Source organism: Nicotiana attenuata, unplaced genomic scaffold (assembly GCF_001879085.1).
Source record: "Nicotiana attenuata strain UT unplaced genomic scaffold, NIATTr2, whole genome shotgun sequence".
In the NCBI taxonomy this organism is placed as follows: domain Eukaryota; kingdom Viridiplantae; phylum Streptophyta; class Magnoliopsida; order Solanales; family Solanaceae; genus Nicotiana; species Nicotiana attenuata.
Window position 1 is genome coordinate 382376 of NW_017670494.1, and position 15234 is coordinate 397609.

General features: G+C 39.0%; 1 long non-coding RNA gene across 1 annotated transcript; it reads right to left on the reverse strand.

Annotated features, from left to right (window-relative positions):
• Positions 1–12554: 12554 nt before the first annotated feature.
• On the reverse strand, positions 12555–14366 carry LOC109240204. Its single transcript, XR_002070032.1, has 2 exons — positions 14006–14366; positions 12555–12817 (listed from the first exon to the last, which is right to left on the reverse strand). It is a non-coding gene; the product is annotated as an uncharacterized LOC109240204 (long non-coding RNA).
• Positions 14367–15234: the final 868 nt, after the last annotated feature.

Here is a 15234-nt window from a genome sequence, read left to right on the forward strand (position 1 = left end):
CTTAGCTTTCTTGATGAAGCGCTCTCCAGTTTTAATTTCTTCCCCCCTTGTGTTTTAGATTATTGGGAGGAAGGATACATAGGGTAAATCCGCAATCTCAGGCCGAATCTTGTGGCCATTGATGAATTGTATTAGTTTAGTTGTTATATGTAAACTCTTCTGTTTTATCGAAGAGAATGCATAAAATTTAGAATCTCTTATTAGATTTCTCTACTCTTTTGCGCTCTACAATTGCTACAGTTCTCTATGTATTTAGCAAATAATGTTATGTTTGAGAACACTGCGTACGTTTGAAAGAAGAGAAAGATTCAAATGGAAGTCTGTTTTCAACATTTAATCCCACCCCCCAAGAAGTGTGGCTCTCCGCACGCTAATAAATGGATTAGGAGATCATATGAATACTTTTTGTTTAAAGATATGAATACTTTTTTGAGCTGATTTTGTGCGGGTCAAATTGGGTTGAGTAATAATTAAGCGGATCAATTAACCTACCTAAAAATTATTTGGGCTAAGAAGGGTTGGGCCATGATGGATAAAAATTTGGTCATAACCCAACCCGCCCAACTCGTATCAAGTTCTACTTAATATTTGTTGTTTTCTTATGAATTGCATAATCACTAAATAAGACTTTTTTTCTTCTTATTTTGTTATGGCTTTACATAACATATCAACCAAAAAAATTATTTTTTAAGATATTTTGACAAAATTACTTATGGATCAAGTTGGGCTAAAATTAACCCAATTTTAAATGGATTGAGATGGATTTGGTCAAGATGAACTGAGTTCAATAGATAGGGTGAATGACATAATTACCTACAAAAATAAAACTATTTATCCTTTTTCACCCATTTACTTTTCTACCTATCAAATTAATTATCTTTCCTACCCATCCCATGATAGCTTTTGTGGGTAATTTCCTTTTCTTTTTCCTTTTCTTTTTATTTCTCTGCTTCTTTTCTTTCTTTTCTCCTTTTCTTCTTTCTTCTTCTTTTCTGTTCAATTATTTTTTGCCTAAATTATATTATTATTATTCCCATAATTTAATTTCACACTCAATTTTTGCTCCTTATTTATCTATTTTATTTTTCCTTTTGTTTATTTGTTTTTCCTTTTCTAATTTTATTTAACTTCTTTTTTTCTTTTATTTTATTTTTCATTTTATAATCTAGTTTCATTGACTTTCTTTTGCTCTTTTTTTATTATTCTTCTTTTTCAAACAAAATAAGAAAAGATAACTGATAAAATAAATATATTTTTACCTTTTTTAACATAACTGGTATAATATATATATTTTGTCTGTTTTTATATTTTTTAATTTAGTTATTAGAACAACTTATATATTATTACTGTTTCTCTTCTCTTTTTTGCTTTTATTTTTTAATATTATTTATTATTATTTCAAATTATTTTTTATTTCCTCTTTTTCATAATTTAACTCTGCACACATTTTTGGCTCCTTTATTCTTGTTCTTTTATTTGTTTATATCTTGTTATATATTAATTATTAAAAAATAACATACTTTTAGCATATAGTATATCAAAAATGATATATTAATAGCAACTGAAGTTTATTATTCCAGTATACTATGATATTCACATTCTATATATCATATACTGACTGGGTATATGATATCGAGAACTCTATTAGAAAATTAAAAAAAGGACTGTGACGACCCAAAGGGTCATCACCTGTATTCCTACTCCCTCTGTATCTCTGAGGCCATGAAAACCTCACTTGGGGGTTGCCTCGAATTTGTGTGTGCAGTCCGGGCGCATGGCCGGAACGTTTAAATATGAATTTGTGAGAAAAATAATAAAACCTTGATGTTTTAATTGATTAGGTTTGACTTTGGTCAACGTTTTGGACAAACGGACCCGGCCTCGTGGTTCGACAGTCCCGGAGGGTCCGTAGGAAACTTTGGGACTTGGGTGTGTGCCCGGAATCAAATTCCGAGGTTCCAAGTCCAAAAAATGAATTATTGTGTAAAATTATTTTCTGAAAATAATTAAAGAATTTGAAAGTGTTATTTGTTTAGAAGACTGTGCTGTTGGGCTCGTATTTTGGTTCCGACGCCCGGCACAAGTCTTAAATATGAGTTAAGCAATTGCTGTGAAGTTTGGTTAGATTTGGACGTCATTTGACGTGTTTTGAGCTAGCAACAGTAAAAATTTTATGTTTCATGGAAATTGGAAGGAAATCATGGGTCTTGAGGCCTAATTCGATGTTGTTTTGGCGATTTGATCGCACGGACTCATCCGTAGGATATTTTTGGAGTTGTGTGTATGTTTGGTTTGGAGCCCCGAGGGCTCGAGTGAGTTTTGAGCGGGCCCCGGGAGGGTTTTAGACTTAAAAGCATCAGAAATTGCAGGTCCAGGTGTTGCAGGCCCCCAGCGCAGCCGCGATCATTTCTGCGCGGTCCGCGCTGGAAGCCACGCGGCCGCGGTGCATTTCTGCGCAGTCCGCGTGGCTAGGTTCAGAGGGCCAGTGAACTCTAGGTCAACCAGTGCGGCCGCGCACCAAATCAGTGCGGTCCGCGCTGGATAGGTTCAGAGAGTCGTTTTCCCTCCCTTCCTCGGCGCGACCGCGGGACATTGTTGCGCGGTCTGCGCCAGTCCTTCAGCAAAGTATATGAATCTGAGATTTTCAGTCATTTTGCACTTTTTCAAAACCCAAAACATAAGAGGCGATTTTCCAAACGATTCTTCTCCTTCAAAACGATTAGTAAGTGATTTCTAACTTATTTTCCTTGCTTCTTAACATCTTTAAACATAATTTCAACTTCAAAACAAAGATTTTAATGGGGGAATTTGGGAATTTAGGGTAGAACTAGGGTTGCAAAATTTGGGAGTTTTGGACCTCAATTTGAGGTCCGATTCTAAAATAACTTATATATCTGAGTTCATGGGGGAATGGGTAGTCGGGTTTTGGTTCGAACCTCGGGTTTTGACCACGTGGGCCCGGGGGCATTTTGGAACAAACTTTGGGAAATTCACTTTTCATGCATTCAAATTTATTAGATTAGCCTTTGTTGATACACTCAAGTAATTTGTGACTAGATTCGAGCGGTTTGGTGGTAAATTCGAAGGGTAAAGCTATACTAGAGGATTGAGTCGAGTTTGGAGCATTCGAGGTAAGTGTTTGTTCTAACTTTGGCTTGAGGGAATAGGATTAGGATATTATTTGCTACTTGCTAAATGTGGAGTACGGCGTATAGGCATGGTGACGGTTATCTATGCGCCGGAGTCTAGCATGACCGTGAGTCTTTACTGTTTTTAATTCGAACCTTCAGTCCAGAGAGACCCGAGGTAGCTTGCAGGCGTCCTTAGGCCCGGCGTCTCCCGTCTATCTTTACATTTGGCTGTCATCTCATTGTAGCCGAGATAAACAGATTATGTTTCTTTCATACTTTGTATGTAGTACTCCTTAGATGTTCATGAGTATGTGACTCCAGTCCCGGGGTAGAAATATATGTGTTGGAACTTCTGTATTATTGACCATCTATCTACATTTAAGTCTTCCGTTTATGATTTTAATTCCGTCGTCTTTATTTAATGCTGTTAATTGTTAAAAAGGAATAGGTGTTTAATGAAATTGCTAATTAAGTTGGCTTGCCTAGCTCTCATTAGTAGGCGCCATCACGACTCCCGAGGGTGAGAAATCTGGGTCGTGACAAGTTGGTATCAGAGCACTAGGTTACATAGGTCTCACAACTCACGGACAACTCGGTAGAGTCTGAGGGATCGGTACGGAGACGTCTGTATTTATCCTCCAGAGGCTGCAGAGTTAGGAAAACTTCACTTCTGTTCTTTCTTGTCGTGCGAATCTGTTTCCCAAAATACTGATTGTCTTTCCACTCTGTTCTTTCACAGATGGCGAGAACACGTGCTTCCTCTTCTACCGCGCAGCAGCCCGAGCCCCCAGCAGCAGCTCCTACGAGGGGTAGAGGGCGAGGCCGAGGCCGTGCCAGAGGCCGAGGCCGGGGCAGAGCTCAGCCCCGAGCAGCAGTCCCAGAGGTGGAGCCTCATGTTGATTATGATGAGGAGGCTCCAGCCCCAGCAGCTCCGGTGGGCCCAGCTCAGGTCCCAGAGGGGTTCATAGCCACCCCAGTTCTTCAGGACGCTCTGGTCAGATTGGTAGGCTTTGTGGAGAGCGTCACTAGAGCGGGTTTGCTTCCAGTAGCACCAGCCACTTCTCAGGCTGGAGGAGGAGTTCAGACTCCTGCTACACGTACTCCGGAGCAGGTAGCTCCCCAGGCTCAGGTTCCAATGGTTCAACCAGCTGTGGCGGTTCAGCCAGGTATTGTGACTCAGGCCGGCGATGGAGCGGCTATGTCCTCAGATGCTTTATGGAGGCTTGATAGGTTCTCCAAGCTCTTCACCACCACCTGCAGCGGTGCTCCTACAGAGGACCCCCAGGACTTCTTATTCAGCTGCCATGAGATTCTCTGGACTATGGGTATTGTGGAGACCAATGGGGTCGACTTCGCCACTTTTCGTCTAGCAGGATCCGCCAAGACTTGGTGGAGAGACTATTGTTTATCCAGACCAGCAGGGTCGCCATCACTGACTTGGGACCAGTTTGCAGAGTTATTTTTGGAGAAGTTTCTCCCAGTCACTCAGCGAGATGCTCTTCGCAGGCAGTTCGAGCGCCTCCAGCAGGGCACTATGACAGTCACCCAGTATGAGACTCGGTTCATTGATTTGGCACGCCATGCTATTGTTATACTACCCACAGAGCGAGAGAGGGTACGGAGGTTTATTGATGGATTGATTCAGCCGATTCGTCTCCAGATGGCTACGGGAGCTGGTAGCGAGATTTCTTTCCAGGAGGCGGCCAATGCGGCCCGTAGAGTTGAGATGGCACTTGCACGGGGAGGTGGTCATGGGTCAGATAAGAGGCCCCGTCATGCAGGTAGATTTAGTGGTACCTCGTCTGGAGGAGGGGACTCTTATGGTAGAGGCCATCCTCCGAGGCCCTTTCAGTCAGCCCTACAGGTCTCACATGGTACAGGTGGTCGTGGCTCTCAGCCGCAGTCTTCTGATCAGCAGCTCTTCAGTTCCCCATCAACACCCATCAGCACACCACCACTCCGCTATTCTCAGCAGCCTAGATCTCATTAGTAGGCGCCATCACGACTCCCGAGGGTGGGAAATTTGGGTCGTGACAAGGACCCATTTAATTTATTTTGAAAAAGTAAAAAAAATACCAAATTTAACTATATTGTTACATTATACCATATACTGTAATAGTATATTATTGCAATAAATTATACACTATTGAATTGAATATTATATACCAAAATGACATATAGCATGTTATTTTGGCATATAGTAAAAATTAGTATTCTTCGCTAGTTCAACTGAATTTCAACCTAAATTTCAAAAATTCACCCCAAAATTTTTACCAAATTGATTCAAACTTTAGCCACAATCTCCAATCAAATATTTCAGACTAAATGTTTTTGTTTAAGAAAAAAAATTAGAAAACATGAGAACTCCGTTGAAGTTGAAAAAGAATTCAATGAAAATTTCAAAAAATTCTAAAAGGACCAATTTGTAATAGTATACTCTTACATTATATAGTATACTAAAATAGTATACATTTAGACTAAACTGTATACCAAAATGGTTTACAGTATATCATTTTGGTATACAGTACAAATTCTTCTTCGCCAGTTCAACGCAATAAATTATACATTATTGAGTTAAATATTACTGTTATATTTTGCGTTTTCGTACGTTAAAGTCTCGTCGTATGTTAATCAACGTAGGCTCGAGAACGAGTTTATTTTTGAGGTTATACGTATTTATGCTATTTATAACAAGTGATAAGTAAGTACCATGAAGGTTAGAGGGTAAACAAATCAAAGAAAATGAGTTCCATTAAAGATTGTTAATTTGGGATAAAATACGGTCCAAGCTATAATACCCCGTATTTATGGACTAGTGCCATACAAAATACCATATGACCATGACAGTAAGGTATATAAAGTGTGATAAAAGTGATTAGTATCTTAAGTAAGTTAGGATATTACTTAATTAAGTGAAAAATTAGTTAATTATTGGTTTAATGGGAGATTAACAAGCTAATTAGGAAATCGTGGATAAGCTTTATACCTCCCAACGTGGTAGCAAGTAGGGATTCTTAATCAAGCCAATATTGACTAGGTAAGTTATGGGGCTAGGTGGCAAATTTAGGGAATTCTTTGGCTAAGTAATCACCTAAAGTGGGGCCCACACTCACTATGATAAAGACACATCCCTACATCAATAAAGGAAAATATATATGCTTGCTAGTAACGGATGGAAATTCTCAAAAGGAATTCATATGAACCCCTATAATGCTATAGCAGCGTGAGCTGCAAATTCTAAGGGAGCACAGTAAAACCTTTCTAAAGAATATCATACGGACTTTTTCCTACTTCGATCTCGCCGTTACGTGTTTTGTCGCGATTGACTTATGTTAGAAGGATTGTCAAGAGAATCGGCTCAGGTATGTTAAGGCTATCCCTTCTTTCCTTTTGGCATGATCCATATGATACAAACGGTACGAGCAAACTCACAACTTTAATAAATGTCTCTATTCATAGAAGCACTAGAGGTGCCTATGTTCTTGATTCTCCATGTGTCTTATTATTATATCTTCTGTTCATGGGTCTCAGAAAAAAACGTAACTGATAAAGTTTATCCGAAGACATATTGATCTTATGACATCCCGAGAAATCTTATTAACTTACTTCTTATGCATTTCATTCATTTATACATGTACATTGACCCATGACCAGATGGCGTTATATACGCGTATATTATATGTATGCGGGATACGGGATAGTGTTATATACGCACCACCACCCGATCAGTTGGTATCCGTTGATTATTTCACCCACAGAGGCTGAGATGATATGATGGGATGCCCTCAGAGGCTTGATGATGTTATGTACACATGATACGACATTTATACACACATGCATGACTTTATAAATATTTCAGGATTCACAAAGTTATTTAGACTTACAGGAGGATTCCTTTACTCCATGTTTCTTTTATGTTTTATATGTACTGATTTTCATGCCTTACATACTCAGTACATTATTCATAATGACTCCCCTATTTCCGGGGGCCTACGTTTCATGCCCGCAGGTGCAAGTAGACAGGCTAATGGTCCCCCTTTTTAGGATCCTTGATCAGCAGAGAGTTGGTATGCTCCACTTGATCCGGAGCTGTTATTAGTTTTGGTACGCTATTTTTATATGTAGATATTGGTACGACGGAGGCCCAGTCCCGTCCTTTATATAGTTGTACACTCTATTAAAGGTCTGTAGACAGTCGTGTATAGTTGGATAGTATGTGGCCTTGTAGACTTTTAATTTTGGAAACATAGTTGTCTATAGCAGCCTTGTCGACTCGCCCTACCATATTCCGCATGTATATGTATATATGTCTTTTGGACACGTTTTCCTCACGTATGTTATTCACGTGATTCAGGAGTTTATTGACAGATGTTATTCATGACATACCCTTAATTCATGTTTATATTTAAACGCATGCTTAGGGACGTTCGACAGGTAGGACTGGGGCACTTGTCATGGACCATCGGTTTGGGTCGTGACAAAAAGTGGTATCAAAGCAGTTTTATCCTAGGGTTGTCTATAGACCGTGTCTAGTAGAGTCTTGTTTATGGGTGTGTTGTTCACCACACTTATAGACAGGAGGCTATATGACATATAAGATGTTATCCTCCCTTCTTATGTTAGATCGTGCAATTCATTTTTCCTAACGATATGTTATGTTTTCAGCAATGCCTAAGAAGGCTATAGCCACCCAGAAGGGCAAGTTCGTGGCCGATGAGACTACTAGTCAAGCGCCACAATTTACCAAGGCTCAGGGAGAGTCTCATAATGAGATTCCATCTTAGACTTCACATACCTCGCCCTCTCCAGAGGAGCTCTGAGGGGCACCAGCTCCAGCGCCGGCCCCTGTATATCCAGCTCCTCAGCCAGATTCACCAGGTCAGGAGATGAGAGATGCTATTCAGCTATTGACTCGATTAGTAGCCGCACAGGCTCAGAGCCAGGAGGTAGGTACTGGTCATGTAGATAGGTCCATCAGTGGGAGGGTTCGTGATTTCATTAATTTGGACCCTCCGGTGTTCACTGGAGCAGATCTAAATGAAGACCCTCAGGTATTTATCGATAGGATGCAGAGGACTTTGAGGGTAATGAAGGCCACTGCGACTGAGTCAGTTGAGCTAGCTTCCTATAGACTTCAAGATGTTGCAGTTAATTGGTACGAGTCTTCAGAGTTGTCCAGAGGTGAGGATGCCCCTCCAGTGGTATGGAAGGAGTTTACAGAGGCTTTTCTTCATCATTATCTACCGCCAGAGCTTAGACGGGCCAGAGTTGATAGGTTATTGACCCTTCGGTAGGGTAAAATGAGTGTTCGGGAGTACAATCTTCAAGTTGATTTGTTGGCTAGGTATGCTCCCACTATTGTATCTAAGATAGAGGATCGGGTTCACGGTTTGTGATGGGGTTGGAGTCGCACCTGCTTAACGACTGTATGTCGGTCTCACTTCAGTCAGACATGGATATTTCTCGTATTTAGGCATACGCTCAGGGGGTAGAGAAGCGTAAGCAGAAGCAGAGGGCTGATCATGAGCATGATAGGGGCTAGAGTAAGAGAGCGAGATCTTCGGGTCCTTCTAGTGAGTTTCGAGGTGGTCAGAGACAACAATACCTGAGGTATCCAGCCCAGCCATTGGCTAGCGCACCCCCTCAGTTTTTCGGTAAGAGATTTGATTGTTCCACATATTCAGGGCCTAGTCAGAATTCCAGGGCCTCAATTTCTCAATATAGGGGCGAGTCAAGTCAGATGAGGCCGCCCATGCCACGATGTGGTCAGTGTAATAAGCAGCATGCTAGGCAGTGCCTTATGGGGTTGGGTGTTTGTTATACTTGTGGTTATCCAGGCCACGTTATGAGAGATTGTCCGACGAGAGGTGGTGCAAGTATAGTTCAGCCAGTGGGATCTGTAGCTAGTTCGTCATCATCAGTACGCTCCCCTGGTCAAGGTTCACAAGCACCAATCCGTCGTGGTAGAGGCAGAGGTGGAGCATCTAGTTTGAGCGGTCCTCAGAACCGCATTTATGCATTAGCAGGTCGACAGGTTCAGGAGTCGTCACCTGATGTTGTTACAGGTATATTATCAGTCTCCTCATATAATGTATATGCATTGATTGACCCAGGTTCCACCTTATCATATGTTACTCCGTTGGTTGCTAGTAAGTTTGGAATAGAACCTGAGTTGGTTAAACCTTTTGAGGTGTCCACACCTGTTGGGGATCCAGTGATAGCTAGGCGGGTATATAGAGATTGTACAGTAGTAGTCATAGTTGATCTACAGTAGCAGACCTAATTGAGTTAGATATTGTAGAATTTGATGTTATAATGGATATGTATTGGTTGGCTTCTTGTTATGCCAACGTTGATTGTAGATCAAAGATGGTTCGATTCCAATTCCCAAGGGAGCCTGTTTCGGAGTGGGAAAGTAATACGGCATCGCCGAGAGGTAGATTTATTTCCTATCTCAAGGCAAGGAAGATGATCAGAAATAGCTATATTTATCACTTAGTTCGGGTAAAGGATGTGAAAGTAGAGTCACCAACCGTTTAATCTATCCTTGTGGTTAATGAGTTTCCAGATGTATTTCCCTATGAGCTTCCGGGTCTTCCGCCAGAGCAAGAAATTAGTTTGCAATTGACATATTACCAGATACTTAGCCAATATTTATTCCTCCCATAGAATGGCACCTGCAGAGCTGAGAGAGTTGAAGGAACAACTAAGGGACTTGCTTGATAAAGGCTTTATCAGACCTAGTACATCACCGTGGGGAGCACCTGTGTTATTTTTGAGGAAGAAAGATGGTTCCTTGCAGATGCGTATTGATTATAGACAATTGAATAAGGTAACGATCAAGAATAAGTATCCTCTCCCAAGGATTGATGATCTATTTGATCAGTTGCAAGGTGCCAAGTGTTTCTCGAAGATAGACTTGAGGTCCCGGTACCATTAGGTAAGGGTTAAGGAGAAGGATATTCCGAAAACAACATTCAGGACAAGATACTGGCACTTTGAGTTTCGTGATATGTCATTCGATTTGACCAATGCCCTAGCAGTATTCATGGACTTGATGAACCGTGTGTTCAGACCCTTTCTAGATCTGTTCATGATTGTATTTATTGATGATATATTGGTATACTCCCGTTTAGAGGCTGAGCATGCATATCATTTGCATACGGTGCTCAGAGTTATACAAAGAGAGAAGTTGTACGCAAAACTCTCTAAATGTTAATTCTGGTTGAATTCTGTAGCTTTCCTTGGACATATTATTTCAGGTGAGGGTATCCGGGTTGATACCCAAAAAATTGAGGTAGTGAAGACTTGGCCTAAAACCACGACACCGACAGAGGTTCGTAACTTCCTCGGCTTGGCAGGTTATTATAGGAGATTCGTAGAGGGATTTTCTTCTCTTTCAACACCATTGACAAAGTTGACTTAGAAGGCAGCTAAGTTTCAATGGACTGATGCTTGCTAGTGGAGTTTCCAAGCATTGAAGGAAAAATTAACTTCAGCACCGGGTCTAACGCTCCTAGAGGGGATCGATGGTTATGCTATCTATTGTGATGCTTTGGGCATTGGATTGGGTTGTGTACTGATGCAGCATGGTAAGGTTGTAGCTTATGCTTTTATACAACTAAGAAAACACGAGAAGAATTACCCGACCCACGATTTAGAGTTAGCTGCGGTGATTCATGCACTAAAGATGTGGAGGAACTATTTATATGGCATTCATGTTGATATCTATACGGATCATAAGAGCCTTCAATATATCTTCAAGCAAAAGGAATTGAATTTACGCCAAAGGAGCTGGTTGGAGCTACTGAAAGACTATGACATTGATATTATACCATCCGGGGAAGGCGAATGTAGTAGCCGATGCCCTCAGCCGTAGATCTATGGGTAGCCTGTCATATTTACAGCCAGAGAAGAGTGGAATAGCCCATGAGATTCATCAGCTAGCTAGTCTTGGAGTTCGATTACTGGACTCAGGTTACCGGAGTTACTATTCAGGACACGATGAAGGAACGCCAGTACGAGGATCCTGTGTTAGCTCATTACAGGGATACAACCCCTCAGAAGGAGAAGACACCATTTGAGATTACGGGAGATGGAGTCCTTAGATATCGAGGAAGATTATGTGTCTATAATGTTGTAGGGCTGCGCCGGCAGGTTATGGGAGAGACTCACTATTCTCGTTATTCTGTCCATCCAGGAGCAACAAAGATGTATCATGATATCAGGGAAATATATTGGTGGTACAGAACGAAGAAGGATATAGCAGAGTTTATTGCTCAGTGCCCTAACTGTCAGCAGGTTAAAATTGAGCATCAAAAACCCAGCGGATTATTGCAGGCTATAGAGATTCGACTTGGAAGTGGGAAGTAATTAATATGGATTTCATCATAGGCTTACCTCGTACCCAGCATAAGTTCGATTCTATATGGGTGATTGTTGATAGACTTACAAAATCAGCCCATTTTCTGCCCCTTAGGACTACATATTCCGCAGAGGATTATGCAAGGCTTTATATTAAGGAGATAGTACGACTGTTATACGCCATTTTAACACGGGTCAAACTAGAGTATATCATATTGGTAAATCTTGAGGTTTAATTAACTAAAAGAGTCGCCACCTAATTATTTCAACGGTGAATTAGGACACCAATTTTAGCTAAATAATGCTTAAAGTTAACTCTGTTTTATGGTTTGCCTAATTTAAGAGTAAGGGTAAGGCTTCTAATTCATCCTATAGGGACGGTTATGTAGGCACCCTATATGATCCGTTAACTACGGTTAACCGGCCAAACCTAGGTTATTAAGGCTAAGTGTAAATGTTAATATTAAATACAACTGCTTAGAAGAAGAAAAAAATATTAAGTGATAAATCGAACATGCTTAAACTAGGTGATTAATTAAGAAGCAATAATTTGTGCACTCGATAAATAATGTTTGAAATTATAAGAAGGATGATTAAAACTAGGTCTACTTTGTGTAATGGTAGTATTTTAACTAGTAATGTACCTATTACTTCTAGTAGTATTTTGGCTAGTTCTACTTTTACTCATAGTAATGGTTCTTCTACGGGGGCCTTAGGTTCTACCTCTAGTATTGTAAATCTGATACCTCTAATGCATCTCCATAGCTGCTCTCTTGTAAGAGCTTGATTATATATATATANATATATATATATATATATATATATATATATATATATATATATATCCATCTTTTCAACCAAAAAAAGCCACAAAACCTGATATGAAAAGCATCATTTTTTAAAGCTAAGTGTACTAAAGATAATCTGCTATATTTTTCTTTTGTAAAGAACTTGTCTTTGACTTTATTAAAGAAATAGCCACGACTTTAGGTGTACCCAAATCCAAAAGAGAATCGTTATCGGTGAGTGCCAAGTTCTACCCGTCCAAAGAAGGCTAGATTTTTAGCTAAGTTAGAACTTATAAAATAACTGTAAACTTTTCCAAGCACAAACTACAGCCAAGTAAATGTCAGATATAAAATTCAACAATGGTAGGAAATCGTAGCAAAGTATAACAGGATGTCACAGTTCCCTCCCTCTCTTTCAATTTTGTTCGGAAGCATCTTGAGAGGGCGAGAGAGAGGCATGACGACATGGAGGAAGATATAAATACGGGTTCTTGGTCTAACGGCAAGGTCGAGTCTTGAAGCGACTCAAGAACGCTGCCGTGTATCATGCAAACAAAAGAAAGACAAGAAAAAGGATTAGTAAAGAAAATTTTATTCTTAACAGGATATAGAATTATAACCAAGATAAACTATCAGCTCATATAATAAGCTAATTTAACAAATGACAATTGCTGCAAGCTCCCATACTTTCAAACCTTTAACAAACTTCCTGGATTCCAGCACAGTTATTTTGTTTCTAGCCTCCCAAAACAATCTTTCTAGATGACAAAAAATAAATGAAGAACATTCTCATTTTCATATGAAGGCCTTTTGCTAAAATCCTACAAACATGTTTTCTAATGACAAAATGGGAGCAACAGAGAAAGACACTACCTTACAGAAAAATTATTTTAACATTAGTTCGTCAAGTGGAAATCTTTAAGATTAATTTGCTCAAGTCCATATGAAAACACACATGTCATCTCCAAAAGTTAAACAAATTCATGTAATAGCATACAAAGGATAACTCATGGATTCCAAGAGTGGCCTAAAACTGATTCTAAATATTAGAGTTTGACATGTTACTTTAGATACTTTTCTGTCGGCTAATATAGTAGCAACTTTTCGACATGTTCTCTTATATGATGAACAAAGAAACTTGTACTACATTAACATGCCGAAGCTCATTAAATTACTCATTTAACAACAAAAATTCTTAAGACATGGTGTCTAAGAATAAAAGGACTCGAAATCCAGATGTTTATTGCACATACTCGTACATATGGCAATGACAAAACTAGAGAAAAGAACATAGCGTACTTCAACACCACCACTATTGTACAAGGAAAAACTTATTTAATGATACATTCTAAGTTTAAATATAATCTATAATCACAGAAGAAGAAAAAAAATATTCTTACTTGTTTAAATATGCTTTAGATATCAAAAATGCTAGGACTATAATCCTACATACTCATAGAGGCAGTACAACATAACAGAAATTTCTTATAGACATGTTTTTCCGTAATAACGAAGTGAAAGGTCCTAAGTCGTAATTTCTAACAATACTGCTGAATATAAAGTAATAACTTAAATCCAAATAGCATCAAGGATTAACTCCAAGACATACAGAGGGCATATTTTCATGTTATCTAAGTGCAATAGGAAACTTACAATGTTACAATAATAATACTAAAGGGTGAACATATTTAAAGGTTCCAAAACCAAAAGAAAATTACTGACCTATTTTGGTCAGTGAACCAGGACTGACGTTGGCCTCGAATCTACTCTCTCGCTATGGAAAGATCTGAACCCCGTGCCAAATGACTTCCGAAACCTCTGTCACGGTCAAAGTCCACCGAGACAGAAAGGAAAAGATATAGAGTTTTTGAGAGACAAAAATAATGGTGAAGGGAAGCAGAGTAGCGTAGAGCAGCGGCTCAATTTGTGCGGATGTAGGCAGCTAAAACTTAGTATATTCGATCGTATCTCAGGACAAAAGGGGCGCATGTGAGAGAGGAAGAAAATCAGAAGACTTAGTTTTGCTTCTATGGAGGATTGGGGGCTGCCAAATTAGGCTAATGGGCTGCTGGCGTAGGTTTTTTCTGAGCCACAATGATCTAAAAATTAGGTTCAAGATTGGGCTAGTAGGGATGGAATTTTATGGACTTTTTCTTTCTTTCATTTAATTTATTGGGCTTCTAAATAGAACAATATTCTCATAATTAAAGTATTTAAAAGCCTAACAAGATTATACTTTATATTGTTATTATTTTGTAGCAACTTAATTAAATAGTTATAAATACTACAAACTATTGCATGAAATGTCTAATAATTTATAAAGTGTGGGATGAAAGAAATGTTATTATTTCTCCCAAATAAAGAAAATTTTAAATTTTTGCAAAAAATGAAAATAAGAATTATATTTACAAATATATAATGATGACGATGACGATAGTGACAATATTAATAATATAAAGAAAAATAGTAGTAGTAATAATAGTCATAATAATAATATAATAGTAATATAATAATAATAATAATAATAATAATAATAATAATAATAATAATAATAATAATAATAATAATAATAATAGTAGTAGTAGTAGTAGTAGTAGTAGTAGTAGTAGTAGTATTAATAGAAAATAGTATAAAATAAAATATTTGATGTATTGATAACTTAGAAGCTCAAGAAAATTAATTGGAAGAAAGGAGGGACAAAATTGGATGTCAACAACGACTTCATGGTGTCCCTATATATATTATCTCGGATAAAGGTGCTCAGTTGACAGCTAATTTCTGGAAGTCCTTCCAAAAAGGATTGGGGACTCAGGTAAGTCTTAGTACAGTATTTCATCCCCAGACAGACGGACAGGCTGAGCGTACTATTCAGACACTTGAGGATATGTTACGGGCTTGTGTGATAGACTTGAAAGGTATCTGGGATGATCATCTGCCGCTTATTGAGTTCA